Source organism: Pteropus alecto, unplaced genomic scaffold (assembly GCF_000325575.1).
Source record: "Pteropus alecto unplaced genomic scaffold, ASM32557v1 scaffold7, whole genome shotgun sequence".
In the NCBI taxonomy this organism is placed as follows: domain Eukaryota; kingdom Metazoa; phylum Chordata; class Mammalia; order Chiroptera; family Pteropodidae; genus Pteropus; species Pteropus alecto.
This window is the reverse complement of record NW_006494614.1, coordinates 57,934,119-57,946,954: the sequence shown is the minus strand read 5'-3', so window position 1 is coordinate 57,946,954 and position 12,836 is coordinate 57,934,119.

Here is a 12,836-nt window from a genome sequence, read left to right as displayed (position 1 = left end):
TTATATCTATCTCATCTGACAAAGCTGAAGTCAATGGCTCAAAGATGTTCAGCTGCATGGTCTCCTTTGGTGCCCCAGGATTCTGTCACTCCTGAGGCCATAGGAGGTCAGTTCCTGAAGTGGTTCCAAAGGGAACTGTACTCTGTTACATGGTTGCCTAACATCCCATCTGCAATAAGCTCCTCAATCTCTCTGCTATTCAGGAATTAGGGCTGTAGGGGCCTTGTTAAAATGGGGTTGGACTTATAGTACTAACAGAAAATGGCATTCTAGTGGCCCCCTTTCTGGATACTTTCGAAAGTTTCAGTGCTTTTGGACCACAAAAGAAGAAGAGGAGGAATGGGAGAGGAAAGGGAGTAAGAAGGAGACACTTGTGATCACAATGTACCTGAGGGGCTGTTTCATCACTGCCTGAGGCTGCATAGGACTAGAAGTCTCTGGAGGGCAGGCCCTATGCCCCCATGCTCATTGCTATGCCCCAGCTGTCCCAGGGCCTAGAACATAGTATGCTTTCATAAATAAAGATTGATTAAATCAAAAAACTAAAGTGTGGTAGATAATGTAAAATTCTAGTCCTTTTTATCTCCTGCTGCCTCCAGTCTCTGTATAGAAATTTATTTTTTAATTATATGAATTACAACACCCTCCAAAAGGCAAAAAAGGCAACAGACAGTGGAGTTTAAGATTACATGTGTTATTTTTACTTTGGTGTCCTTATAAGCATTCTGTCCCAGGAAGGGCAGCTGAGAATCAGATGCAATGAGTGTCCCTGGGTTGGGGTAGGACTCACTGAACCCAGAGAAAGAGCAGAAAGGCCAGTGTAAGATCTCAGTTCTCTTAGCAACTGAGTTTTTGGGAAGAGAAAGGATCAGAAATAGGGGTGGGATGTATGCTGGTATCAAGGTATCTTAGCTGGGTTTGCTATTTTTAGTGGTTTAAAAAATGTCAATCCTTCCTTCAAAAAGAAGGACCTAATTCCTCTCCTTTGAATGTGTGTTGGACCTAGTCATTCATTTCCAGATAATGTGGAGGAGATGACAGTGTGGCCTCTGAGGGCAGGTAGTGATTGGCTAAATAATGTCTACATCCTAATCCCTAGAACCTGTGAATGTTACCTTAAATGACAAAAGAAACTTTATAGATGTGAGTAAGGGTCTCAAGATGAGGAGATCTTCCAAATGGGCCCTAGAATTACAAGGTCCTTGTAAGAGGAAGACAGAGAGGATTTGACTACTGAAGAGGAATCCATGAGCCAAGGAATGAGGATAGCCTCTAGAAGCTAGAAAAGTCCAGGAAATAGAGTCTCCCCTAGAGCCTCCGGAGGGAACATGGCCCTACCCAGTGAAACTGATTTCAGATTTCTCACCAACAGAACTATAAGAGAATAAATTGGTGTTGTTTTAAGCCACAAAGTTTTTGGCCATCTGCTACAGCAGCCACAGGAAACACATAGGTCATAGAAGACATTGCTTCCACCATCTTGCTCTCTTAGACAGTCCAAACGCCAGCTGACACTCAGAAGCAACAAAGGATATCTTTTCACACCAGCTACCACTGCGGGCAACTGAAGCTCTTCCCATTAGAAACTGGCATTCAGCATAGAACATGTACCTCAGCATCATCGCACCTGAAGAAGGAAGCTGGGTGTACACATCAACTCCCATCAGTCACTGGGGAGGACTATCTCTGGCATGGGGGATTGGGAGGATGCTAATTTCTCAAAACTGCCAATCCGTGGAGTGGATTCTGGTGGCAAGTCAAGAGAAGAAATGCAGGTTCTGGCAGTTGGAAGTCAGAAGGGTTTCCACTGAGATAATAAGGACAAGGAGAGGTGGCCAGGGTCTAGCAACTTCTGCTACATCAAACGATTAAGAGTTGGGGATTCGGCAAAAGGGGAGTGACAAAATCAGAGTCTGCAAAAGGATGAGCAGATGGTAAGAAGCCCAAATGTGGATGTACTATACCATTATTGTGTCCTAGCTGTGTGCCCACAATTAATATGCAGAATCTCTATTACTTCAACAGCACTGAGGGGAGTGAAAGTTGGGGAGATGTCACATCACTCCCATTTTGAGGATGGAAATGTTGAGAGTAGGAGAGTTTAAGAGAGTTTTAAGAGGCTTGTCCAAGGTCACCCTAGGCTGGTAAGCACAAATGAAAGAGAAGCTCATTTTTGAACACTTTCCTGGCACTTCAGCCAATACAAAGGAACTGTCTTTAAAGCAATAACAGCTCATGTCTGTCTCCCAACAGCCAGTAGCCTTTTAGACTTCATGCCCCATGCATGGCAGTGTCATGCTACTTGACTTCCAAGTATCACTCACTGCTCCACCTACCTGGAATCTTGTGTGTATACACATGTGCATAAGCACACACACAGTCTGTTGTGTTACTGACATCACAGAGAGGCCCTTCTACATAGTAGGCCACACATGGCTTTGTCTTTGGGAATTTAACCAGCTTATATGGAAGCAAATATTTGAAGGTTGCCAAACATAAACCAAGTAAAACCTAAGTCAATCAAAAGTGACTAAACACTGCTTTAGTCCAAATACATGTTTCTAAAAGGTCACAGCTGGTGTAATTATCCATGCTAGACTTAGCACGCATTCAGCTGTATGCTTAAGACTGCCAAGAACTGGAATACATTCAGAATCTTTAAATAAGAGTCACCTTGTTTTCAGAAAATGCTTGGTTAAGTCAGGATCGGGTGTGAGGGGAGTTATTGGGGAAAGCCTATTAGAGTTTAGTGACACTTTGAGAAAATGTATAGGAAAACTTCTTTGGAAGAGGAATGGAAATACATGTCAGAGCCAATTTCTCATAATATGTGGGTTGAGCCCTTTTTCTTCAAAGAAAATAAGTCCTGACAAGTATAACAACAACAACAAAAGAACACAATGACAAAATGAGCAGCCCAGGAAGTCAATCAACAGGAGGAAAAAACAAATAGCCAAATTCAGACAAAGACAGTGGCTTCAGAAAACTATGACCTGCGTGGGAGGGAGGGGTGAATGGCAATCACTAGTTTCCCCCCATCCTTTGGATTTCAATAAGCAGAGCCCCAACTCAAACTTTCCATCTCAGTGAGCATCTGACTTGTGCTGGAATGGTTGTTAAACTGTGTTCTATGGCACCCTAGGGTGCTGTGCCAGAGCCTTGGGAATCACCACAGAAAATGATGGGCCAGACTAGGGTGGGGGTTTCCAGCTTCCTGCCTCACTTGTGCCTGAGCAGCTCCTCTCTTATCTGCTTTATAGCTTGGACTTCTACCTATGATTTTGCTTCTGTTGCTACTAAATAGATATCTAATTTGGAAAACCTCAGGTTTATATAATGTCTAAGGTTCATGCCTGCCCTTGTGCTTGGAGAGGAATTTATACCCTGAATGTCTTTCTGGAGAAGTATATGCCAGGAAAGGAGAAACAAAGCTTTTAAAAATATGGAAAACAGCAAGGGAGAGAGAACTAGGCAGGAGTAGGAGTGTAAGCACTTAGAAGGGCAGGGATTTTTATCTGCCTTGTTCACTTACTGCTGCATCCCAGGGCCAAGGATAATACCTGGCACATAGCAGGTGCTCAATAAATGTTTGTTAATAAATGACTGACCGAGGCACCAACTGGAAGAGACCAATGGAGCGGCCATATCTAAAGATGAGGCCATCAGGTCAGTACTCTGAGACTGGGATGGTTAAATGAAGCCAGCCTGTGGGGAGAAAGAAAAGGCACTGAAATATTACAAGTTCAGTCAAAAAGGCTTGGGGAAGGGGACTGCTGCATTCTCTAGGATACCTGAGATTGTCTCTATGGTTGAAAAGGGAGCTGTTGAAGGCATCCATCTTTGAACCAGAGTCTGCTCATTTTACCCAAGGCCAGAGGAAAAAAATGACCATAAATTCAGGAAATAGTAAGGCAGATTCATGATTAAAGTACCCAAAGGAGACCCTGAAAACTTTCCTCCTAGAATTCAACCAACTTCAGAAGAGACAATACCAGCATAATTGGAAATGAGGTCAGAGACAGGGTACAAACAGGACTTGGACTGAATCTGTAATGTTTTACCTCTTAAAAAAAAAAGAAAGAAAGAAAGAACTAAAATCTCCAGGGTAGCTTACTGTGATGGCAAAGAATACTGATTCCCTGAGCACAAATCCAGGATCTAGCTTGCTAGCTGTAGACCCTTGGACAAGTGATTGTAAACCTCTCTGGGCCTCAATCTCATTCCTTATAATATGACAATAAGAGTAACACTGTCATACAGTTGTATTACAAATAAATAAGTTATGCCATATAAGTTACATACATAAACAATAGCTATTATTATGGATATGGCAAACTGCTAACATTTATTAAATATGAGAGTTGGCACAGAGGTGTTTATTATAATTTTCTTATGTTTGAAACCATTATAGTTAAAAAAAATAAATAACCCCAACCAAAGGCATATCCCTTTGGTTACATCCCCCTCACAAGGAAACCCACCCTTTGAAACCACCAAGGAAATACATAAGAGGAAGACAGGGTAAGTATATGTCCTAAGGCCAGCAGCACCAACGTCACCTGGGAATTTGCTAAGAATGAAAATTATAAGGCCTTACCCCAGGCCCATGGAATTGGGAACTCTGGGGCTGAGGCCAGGCAGTCTTTTGCTATGCCCTCCAGGGTATTCTAATGCTAGATGTTAGAAGGCTGGAGGACCAAATGAAGAACCATATGACTTGAGACCCCAAAGTAACCCCTGCAGGCCTCTTTGGTGGCATCACTGGGGAATCTACACTTCATAGTAACCCTATGAACTACTGACAGCAGGAGCTGGGAGAACTAGTTTAGCAGTATGCAGGAGTAGCTGCAATGTCACTTTTCCCAACTTGGTAGGGTGGGTTAGGCTTGACTAAGATGTTGGGGACTTCTCTCGTGGATTTCTCTTAGAACAATATCTAACCATAATTCCAGAATATTTCATTATTCATTCAAAGAGATCATAATCTTTCAATTTCTCTCAATGCTCCTGCACCTCCAACTCCCCTGCCCAACAACCTCCACCAGGGTACTCTACACAAATGCCAGCAATAACCCTTTAGCCTTAAATGTAGCATTCCCAGAGAGGGGATTTCCAAAAATGGTTGTTAGAAATATGAAAGAACTATCAAAAAGCTATAAAAGCATTTCTGTAAATTGTAAAATAGATAAAATAAAAATTATGGGTTTCGTTCTATAATGGTATGTATACCACAAATTTATCATCAGGATAGAAGTTAAAAATAAAGACAAATTTTGAGAATATTCTCCTGGAAAGGTTTTATGGTGTTAAAAGTAGCAGGAAATGATGGTTTAGAATGATTCAGTGGCTTTATCAGTAAATATGGAGAGATGCCCAATAAATATTTGTTGAATGAATCAATAAAATGGACCATTCACAGTACACACCTTTGTCTCATCACACACACACACAGACAATTTAACAAGGTTATGTCAATCTATGCCTGGGCATGAGGTCATGTCCTTTCCTATGAAGGTGCACATTTTTAGATGTCATTCCTAGCCATTCCATCTGCTATGAAAATTTTAAGAAAGAAGAGTACCAAAAAAATTAGGCAAAGATAGAAGAGCCAACCTCCAGAATAAGTGGGAGGAGGAGGAGGGAGCATGAAAATAAAGCAGTACTCATTGAGCGATGAGAAACTCAACTTCCTTCTAATAAAATTAATGATAATGAACTTCCAATCTAGAGAACTGGACTGCTTGTGCCCAGTGAAAGGACTCCAGGGGTGAAATTTCAAATGTCAGCAAAGTTAACAATAAAGGACCTTAAGTGGATCAATCAGGGTTGAACTACTAGATAGAAGAAGTGGCTAATGAAAGGGGTGTTCTACTGACCTCTGATACAAGAGAGAGAAGATAATGAGATAAGTAAAGCTGGTGAGGATAATAAGATTATAATTATGGCCAAGTTCAAACCACCAAATGTATATTAGAAAACTCTCTAGATAACATTGAAAGGAAAATCTGCCCTCTGGAAGTTAATGCTGCCTCTAGTGTTTGAGAAGCTGCCAGCTACATCTCAGACAAAAGTGAAAATAAAACCATCACAATAGAAGTTTCAAACACCTTAAGGTGGTGCTATGGTTCAAAATGCTAAAAAGGGAAGGCAGAAAGAAGGGAAGGCTCATCACCAATAGAAACCTATTGTGCCCAGAAGTCATGCCATAGTAATTATTTCAAACAATAACCATTGTGACCACCATGGGGGCACCTAGTGAGCTTCTGCTATGTATATGGTGGTAAGGCTGGCACTGTGCAGCCTGGGATGTTTAAGAAACACATACGCACACACACACACACACACACACACACACGCACATGCACACGCGCGCACACACACACACACACACACACACACACACACTCCCATGAGTTACCCAGCTGGAAGATAAAATGCAGCAAATTTACCAGTTGATTCTTTTTGAATGTGGGAATTCAGGATCTGATGATAAAGCAGCAAAAAACAAATGTATTAAAGGAAGAGCATTTGGTTAGGGACAAGCACACAGTCTCCCTTTGCATCTAGAGCATTTGTTTTTTTCTGTAGAATGATTTATATAATTGTTCACTTAATCTCTTGGGTGAAATAAACGTATGGCAGCTTTACTACGCTATTGATTCAAATTATTACTGTAATGACAGAGCTATCCAGGGAGTTGTCACTGAGTTTCTCAAGATGTCCTGATGGCTGTCGTGTGCATTATTAAGGAGCAATTAGAAAAGGAAGCCCAGCCCCTCCCTGCATGTCCTGAGCCAGAATCACAGATGTCACTGAGCCTGATGCTTAGTACCCTGAACTTAGGCCTGGCTGTCCTTTACATTTGTAAATTATTCCTTTGTTGAACACTCCTCTTATTTGTAAATTTGTAAATTTACATTTGTAAATCACTCCTTTTTGAACAACTCCTCAAATTAATTTGAATTTGCTGTCTGCATCTTGCCAGGACACTCACCAACACCCTTGGCCAGAGAATGGACTTAAAGACTCTCAGTAACTGAGGTACCTGGGCCATATACCCATTGCTTGCTCCTGTGGAGGTATGGAGATTATTGAAAAGTAGAAAACTCAAGGTGTTTTCTATGTTGTCAATGTAGCTGTTATTTTTATTATCACTAGTATTATAAACATCATTAATTGATAGAACTTCTACTCATTCTCAAAATTTGGATATCGAATTGGAATCAGCCTCCATTTCCCACACAATTCAAATGCAAAAGGCCTCCAAGAATACAATCCCATAAATCCTTGAGGTTTGTACATTGTGCCTCTCTTGGCTTCTTATATACAGCCTCCACAGTCCTTAACCTGGATTCTTTGTCTACAGGGGAAAAAAACAATACTTTGAAAATCCTTAGTGATCTCCAGTTTCTTGGGCAAAGTGATGACACTGGCAGAACTCTGGGGGACCCAGGACTGACTCAGCTACCCAAATAACACAGGTTTATATGCAAAAGGAGTTTTCTGATAACTGGCAAAACAGGGTATGTGGCTCTCCCATTTAAAGGAGGACTTTCAGGATCATTGTCAAACCACGTAAAAGCCTAAAGCCTCAATTGTAGGCCTCTGTCATTCTAGCTGATCACACACTCCTTTCTGCTCTCTTTTCTACCTAGAAAATATATTCTTTTGCAAGTGATTAAAGAAACTCACTAATCTGCTTCCAAGATTAGGAAAAGGTTATTCCTATTTAACTGTTTATAATACACCAGAAATTGCTGAGGGCACTGGGTACAAAATGCAGTCCTGGCTCCCCATTTTCTCTCCTTCCACTCTGAGATAATATGCCTGCTGTAAGAAATAGCATAATCCCATGGTACTGGGGTTAAAAAGGCACATTCTTGATGACAAAACATATTTTTTCGTGCAGCAGAGGTCATTTTTGTAAAATTAAAAGCAAGCATGAAGTGGGATTATTTTTCCTGAATAGGAGGAGGCTTATAGGATAAAAATGAAAAGTGGAGAAAATTAGAATTAATTTACTAAGCCAGTCATCCGATTTTTTCCAAGTTTGTTTCAATATTTGTGATTCCAACATGGGGTCTCACTCTCCAAGCTCAATGTTTCCATCTAGTTGATCCTGCAACAGAGTTATCAATGTGACCTGTTGCCATGGAAACAATGGTGTAGTCACATGACCAGCACAGTGGCTTTTAGTAACTTTAAGAGAGTTAGATCTAGCTGAAATATCTAATTCTGTCATTTAATAGCGTGTGACCTTGGGCACATTAGAGTACCCCTGTGAGCCCGGTTTCCTCATCTAAAAAATTAGACAAATAATAACTCAAAGAGTTTTTATAGGAAGCAAATGAGAGCATCTGGTAAAGAACTTTGGTATGTTTTCTGGCACTATATGTGCTCAGTAAATGTTAGGTGCTTCTGTTGTTATCATTGTATATTAGGAAGTTAGATCATATTGATTCATTCACTCATAATCTCATTCATTATTTCACAAATTTTTGAACTTTGCTATGTTGCAGACACTGATCTAGATGTTAAAGATAAAATAGTGACAAAGTTCTGCCCTCATTGAGCTTACATTGTTTTGAAGGAGATAGATAATTAACAATAAACTATGTGTATATGAACTACCTGGTAGTGAAAAATGCTATAAAGAAGCTTACAGCAAGATAAGAGGAGAAAGGGGGCAGGTTACAGGGGCAAGGTGAGCTATTTCAGACAGCATCCTCTCTGAGGTGGAGACGTTTGAAAAGAGATCAGAAAGGCATATGACAGGACAAGCCTTGTGGATGTGTGGGAAGAGCAAGGGCAGGAGATGATTGGTATAACAATAGGCTAGTGAGACAGGAGCACAAAGAGAAAGGGAGAGTACTCATGGGTCTTCATGTTAAGAAGCAAGGACACCTGGATTTGTGAATGAGTTAGAAAAGGAGGTTGTCAGAGCTGTACCAGGAAACAATAGAGCATGGCAATGAAGAGAGAAAGCCCCAGAGTATAAGAAAATCTCAGTTCCTACACTTACCAGCTCTCAGTGCAGTCCCCCAACAAGCAGCATCAGTGTAATCTGGGCACTTATTAGAGGTGCAGAATTTCAACCCCCTCCCTACAAGATCAGAAATTGCATTTCAGCCAGATCCCTAGGTGATTTATAAATTCATTATAAATTCATTAAAGTCTGAGAAGCACTAGCCTAGGACTTGTTACCTAACTATTCTGGGTCTGAGAAATCCCATCTACAAAATGGGTATCATAAAAGTAACTCCATCATAAGGTTATTGTGAATTTCAAATAAGCTTGTGACTATAAAGTACTCAGCCCAGTGCCTGAGACATTGTGATTGCTCAGTAAATCTTAGTTTTTGCATTTAATCCCTTGTGGGTTAAAGCGGTGGAGGGGGCTAGGTCCTGAAGGTCTGAGTTAAAGAAGATGAAATCCCTGAATCCTTTATGAAGTGTCATAAGAAAGAACCTACGATGCTAAGGTAATGTCCACAAAGGACTACTGAGACTTCTCACTGTTGCTTGTTGAGTGCTTCAAGCCCCACTTGAAATCTGTACAGGAGGAATGACTCCCTGCTCTTGAGACTGCTGGCTCCAGAAAGATTCACCCCCTTGGTTATATAATGAAGGCAATTTTCATATGTGAAGAGAGCACTGGAGCCCTATCAGCAGCAGCACCTAAAATAGGACTCAGGTTTCTGAAAGTGGAAAAGGTTTGAGGGACCTACCCACACTCTTTGACTCAGTTCTCCTGTGATTTTCAGCTCTTATCAATGGTTTTCCTCCATGGGAAACCAGCTGGCTCTGGTGAGGCTCAAAACCGAATATTGGCCTGGATACCACTGTATTTCCAAGTGTAAGAGAGTGTTTCTCTAGCCAAGATGGCTGCTGTCAAATCTACCTCATCCCAGCTGCATTACTATAAAACTCCAAACCACAATTATATAGAAAAGCAAAATCTGTTTATTAAATATGAGCTATTAACTTTCAAATAAGCACCATTGGCAACTATAATGGAGTGGTTAAGTAGTCATCCCTGCAGTCATCTCTGCAAACTCTCTGGTTTCCAACCCTGTTCAATCTCATTGCACCCTGGCTCCAGTTACCTCACTCTTTAAAGGTCACTTTCCTCATCTGAAACTAGGAGGTGACAAAAAGAACCACTTCACGGGAGGGTGTTATAAGAATTAAATCAAATAATACATATAAAGAAACTTCGAGTCCTGAAAGATACTAAACATTCTAAAAATATGAGCAGTCACCATCATTGTTTTTATTGTCTGCATTTCCAGTTGTGTTCTATGTTGACTCAAAGAGGAAATTTCCTCAGATAGATGGGGCCCATTCATCAGCCAATGAGAGTATGAAGAGCAATATTCTCCTGCTAGTAGGGAGAGAAAATGATAAAATTGAACCAGGGTGATTACAATGGGAATGAAGAAAAATAAACAATTCAGGAGTTATTTCTGAAGTAGGGGCCATGGGACTTGGTGACTTCTTGTGTGCAAGGGGTGAGGAGAAAGAGTCAAGGTTTCTAGTCTACATTCTTACATGGATGGTGACGGCATTACATTCCATGAGGAATATAGAGAAAAGATTCATGAAATAGGACAAGGAGTTTAAACTTTGGGAGAGTACATGCTCTGGAAGAGAAATGTATAGTTCTGAAGGGGTGGCTTCAGTTGAGCTGTTTTCTTTCCTGGGCCTCACATTTCTCAGATGCAAAAAGAAAAACAAAACAGTATTGGTTCCTTTGAATCCTATAAATTCCAAGATTCCATGATGCTGTAGCTCAAATGCCCCCTATTAGTTATCTGTTTGTCTGATAAATATTTATTGAGCACCTACTATGTATATTGGAGACACAATAACAAAGACCATCTATTAGTAATTATCACATTAGATTACTATTGTTGGTTTGCCACTCTCTCCTCACTAGGGTATGAACCGTTGGGGGCAGAGACCATGTTCAGCTGATTTTGCTGACTGCAGCTCCTACTTTATTAGCTGGTACTCCGTATACACTCAGTAAATGCTGGAGAAATTAATGCATGTACATGAATTAATACATCAACTCAATTGAATGGATACTTATTCAATACCTACTATGTACAGGTATTTCTCCAGATGATGATGATATGGCACTAAGTAAAACAGAAAAAAAAATTCCCAACTTCGCAAAGTTGTCTAATAGTGGGGGATGGAGCAGATGGACAATAAAATCAATATGAGGATGCCAGGATGGCTGTTGTGGAGTGAATGAGGGTGAGAGTAGCATGTGAGAAAGCTAGACAGACAGTAGGGAGTGTGTGTGTGGCGGGAGGAGAGCATGGTATAAGACCAAGTAAGCCTTGTAAGGATTTTGCCTTGACTCTGAGAGAGATGAAAAGCCATCAGGTAGCTCTGAACAAAGGATGATATAATCTGACATATTTTTAAAGGATCAAGAAAAGTCAACTTGGTATAAGAACTGAGGGCTAAAGTGTTCATCTTGTCTAGTTATAAGCAGCAAAGAGAAGCACCTCTACCCAGAGCAAGAATCAAAGAAACAGATGTTTCTACATGACTCACAGAGAAAAAGCTGTCTGAATAGCACTCTGAAGGGGATGGCTTCAGAGCTTACCTGCCACAGTGCCAACAATATCATTTGTCTTCTCACTCGTTTTCCTCTTATTTTATTGGAATACAGTTGACATATTATATTCCATTAGCTTAAGGTGTACAACATAATGATTTATGTATATATTGCAAAATGATTAACACAATAAGCTTAGGTAATATCCATTACCTCATATAGTTACAAATTTTTTTTCTTGTGATGGGAACTCTTAAGATTTACTTTCTTAGCAAGTTTTAAATATAAGATACAGTATTGTTAACTGTAGTCATACTCATTTTTGAAGATAAATGTTAAGGACCAAGAGTAGTAGCCTAGAAGGCGAGCATTGCCCAATCTTAGCCTCAGTTGGAGGGTCATTTTAGAGGCCAGAGCTCTCTGTCAGGGTTTCTAGGTGCATGCGGAAACTAATGAGGAGTCAGAATTTGTCTGAGGTGTGAAGACTGCTCTGCAAAATCCCCTTGCAGCAGCTGGGGCCCAGCCATGTAGGAGCTAGGGGCAAGAGGATATCATGTATTCAAAAGGATCTCTCAGGCTATTTCTTTCTGCCCTCCAACAAGCAAGTGATCCTCTTCCTGCTCAGATACTAAAATAGAAGTCTTAAGAACCTCCCACACCCTTTTGTTAGCTGTCTTGGACTTCTTTTTGTCATGCTTTCTCTTCATCAATCTCAACTAGTCCCTGAATTTACCCCATAACTGCTGTCTTTCTGTCTGTTTTTTAACATTATCTGCCGATCAAAAAGAAATCTCTATTTCTATCTCTCTGGGTTTCTTTAGATCAGCAAGAGTCCAAGTCTCAGTGTATCTGCCTCACATCTATCATAGGCCTTTACTGTTTTCACCTATGCAGCTGGACTTTTCATTGGGAAACACTCCTCCCTGAGGTTGGGTGGGGCTGACCTCTCTCTCCTTGAGGAATGGTCAGTGATCTAGGCCTGGCCAATCAGAATCACAGTGATGGACTCCGGTATAAGCCAGGCCCATGCAGGTCACCACTGGGATATTTGCAGATTTTATTTGGAAAATAATGTCTTTGCTCTTACTAGGATTGTTAAAGTGGTGAAGTGGAAGCCTGTAGCTAAGGATCAGCCCCAACTCAGAGGAAGTCTGCAGGTGAACAGGTTTTCACAAAAGAAAATGGAGCTAAAGTGTGAAGAGGTACAGCTTCATGGCCACCTCATTAGAACACCTGGACCCATCCAAGGCGGAAGCTAATGC